At 41.5% G+C, this 3100-nt stretch overlaps 1 non-coding gene across 1 annotated transcript; it reads right to left on the bottom strand.

Moving 5' to 3' along the window:
- Positions 1–277: 277 nt before the first annotated feature.
- Positions 278–385, bottom strand: LOC112798749 (small nucleolar RNA R71). Its single transcript, XR_003200346.1, has one exon. It is a non-coding gene; the product is annotated as a small nucleolar RNA R71 (small nucleolar RNA).
- Positions 386–3100: the final 2715 nt, after the last annotated feature.

The following is a 3100-nucleotide window of genomic DNA, read 5'->3' as shown; positions in this document are numbered from 1 at the left end:
TTTTGAAATAAAGACCGCACTACTAAATTTGATGGCGAAGTTTCATGGCCTACCTGCTCAAGAGCCTATCAAGCACTTGAGAGATTTCCAGGCAGCCTGTTCTACTGTCAGGCGTGATGGCGCTGATGAAACTTCAATTCTGCTGAAAGCTTTTCTGTTCTCTCTTGTGGGAAAAGCAAGAGAGTGGTACTACACTCAACCTCTAGCAAACGTATCCATCTAGGATACACTCAGAAAGGAGTTCCTGGAGAAATTCTTCCCATCTGAAGTTATTGATAAACTGAGGAAGGATATCTCTACAATTGTTCAGGATGACAATGAGACTCTCTTTGAATACTGGGAGCGCTTCAATAATCTTCTGGAAGCATGTCCCCACCACATGATTGACAAGATCGTGCTACTCAGCTATGTCACACAAGGTATGAGACCCCAAGATAAGACCACATTGGAAAGTGCCAGCAATGGGTCTATGAAAAAGTACAAGACCACTGATGAAGCTTGGCAATTGATCAGTGATTTAGCTGAATCTACTCGGAACCACAGACAGAAGCAAGGCCGTTCAAGGGCCGTTGCAGAAGTATCTTCTGGCATAGAGACTGCTGCTCTAAATCGAAGCATCTGTGAAATGACCAACCTGCTGAAGCAAATGCAGTTAAATCAACAAGCTCAGCAAACTCAACCGCAGCAAAACCAACAACTAGTTCCACAAAGAATTTGCAGAATTTATGCTGATTACAGCCATTACACTGATGAATGCCCGCAACTCCAACAAGAAGACAACATGGTGGCATCCACTCACAACTTCTATGACCGCCCCAACCAAGGGTACAATCAAAGTGGAAATAATAACCATGGATGGCAGAACAATTCAAACCAGAATTGGAGGGATAACAATAATAGGGGAGGCAGAGATAATCAGGAAAATCAGAGGTGGAATAATTACAACAACAGGCAGCAAAATCAACCATACGGAGCACCTCACCTGAGGCAAAACCAAGGACCACCGAACAATTAGTAGCAAACCTCTCAATTTACTCATTCTTCTGTATCTTCTAATGAAGAATTATTACAAGCTTTTGAGAAAAGATAACTGGCCATGGAAAATACCATCGTGAACAGTATTAACGCCAGTCTAAATGGTTTCACCTCTACTCTACAAGCTTTTATGACACAACTTGGTTCAGCACAAAATTCCAGTAACCAACCTTCAAGCACCACTAGAATCCCCTTTCAACCATTACCCAATCCAAAGGGAGGAATTAATGCCATCACCCTGAGGTCCGGAACCACACTGTAGGAGAGGAATCAGGAGGAACCAAGCTCACCAGAATACGCCTCAGCTGAAGAGGTGGTAGAAATCGAAGATGTTGAAGAGGAAGAGGATATACAGGACATAGCTGAAGAAGAGATAGCTCAACCACAGGAAGAGGCACAAAAAGGTGCAGGCACCACAGAAAACACTACTCCAATTTCATTTCCACAACTTGCAAGGAAGCCTAGGAAGCAGCTGGAACCTGATCCTAAAATGGTAGAAATATTCAAAAAGGTTGAGGTAATTGTTCCCCTTTTTGATGTTATTCAGTAGGTACCTAAATATGCAAAGTTTCTAAAAGACTTATGTATCCATAAAGATAAAATTACTGAATTAGAAACTATTCCTTTAGGTAGTTCTATATCTACTTTAATGGGAGGATTACCTAAAAAATGTAGTGATCCAGGTCCTTGCATAGTTAGTTGTACTATTGGTGGTGTAGTAATTTATGATTGCATGTGTGACTTAGGAGCATGTGTCAGTATAATGCCTTTGTCTATATAAGATGTTCTAAGGCTCCCTCCCTTAAAAAGGTCGGCAGCTCGTTTTGTGTTAGCAGATAAAAGCATTATTACAGTTGCTGGAGTTGCTGAAGATGTTTTGGTGAACATTAAAGGGCTCACATTTCCCACTGATTTTTATATCTTGGAGATGCCCCATAATGATTCAGATAAGCCATCATCAATCCTACTTGGAAGACCATTCCCGAAGACATCAAAATTCAAATTGGATGTTTTTTCAGGGACATACTCCTTTGAAATAGATGGCCGCATAGTAATCTTCAATCTGAATGGAGTCATTGACAACCCCCCAGAAGATCGTTCTATCTTCCAGTGTGATGTCATAGACAAAAGTGTGGCTGAAGTTTAAAAGGAAGAGTTTGAAGAGAGGCACACTGGACAAGGTCCAAGTGTGGGGACCTTCTCAACTGACAATGAGGACACTTCGCCATTTTCACAAGCCCCAGATAACCCAGAGCCTGTCCATGATCAAAAGTTAGAATTGAAACCTCTCCCTCCACATCTCAAATATGCTAACCTTGAGGATGAGCATAAGCTTTCGGTTATTATTGCAAGAGAACTGACTTCTCAACAAGAAGAACAGCTACTTGATGTGTTGAGGAAGCATAAGAAGGCAATAGGGTGGAGTTTGGCAGACATAGTGGGAATCAACCCTCAAATATGCGAGCACAGAATATTTTTAGAAGAGGGAGTAAGACCTGTCCGTCAACCACAAAGAAGATTGAATCCCACCATCTTGGAAGTTGTCAAAAAGGAAGTGACCAGACTATTGGAGGCCGGTATCATATATCCCATTTCAGACAGTGAATGGGTAAGCCCAGTGCAAGTGGTGCCCAAGAAGTCCGGAGTCACTATAGTGAAAAATGAGCATGGAGAGCTCATAGCAGCTAGAGTTCAGAATGCTTGGAGAGTCTGCATTGATTACAGACGTCTCAACCAAGCTACTCGTAAGGATCACTATCCACTTCCATTCATTGATCAAATGCTGGATCGCCTATCAGGTAAATCACATTATTGCTTTTTAGATGGTTACACAGGTTATTTCTAGATTCATATAGCCCCTGAAGATCAGGAAAAGACTACTTTTACATGTCCTTTTGGGACCTATGCTTATAAAAGAATGCTTTTTGGCTTGTGCAATGCACCAGCTACTTTCCAAAGGTGCATGATGAGTCTTTTCTCTGATCTTATTGAGGACTGTATAGAAGTTTTTATGGACGATTTTAGCGTTTATGGTGATTCTTTTAACCTTTGCTTAGATGGATTA

This window comes from Arachis hypogaea, chromosome 4 (genome assembly GCF_003086295.3).
Source record: "Arachis hypogaea cultivar Tifrunner chromosome 4, arahy.Tifrunner.gnm2.J5K5, whole genome shotgun sequence".
Classification (NCBI taxonomy): Eukaryota; Viridiplantae; Streptophyta; class Magnoliopsida; order Fabales; family Fabaceae; genus Arachis; species Arachis hypogaea.
This window is presented reverse-complemented; position numbering and strand designations above follow the sequence as displayed.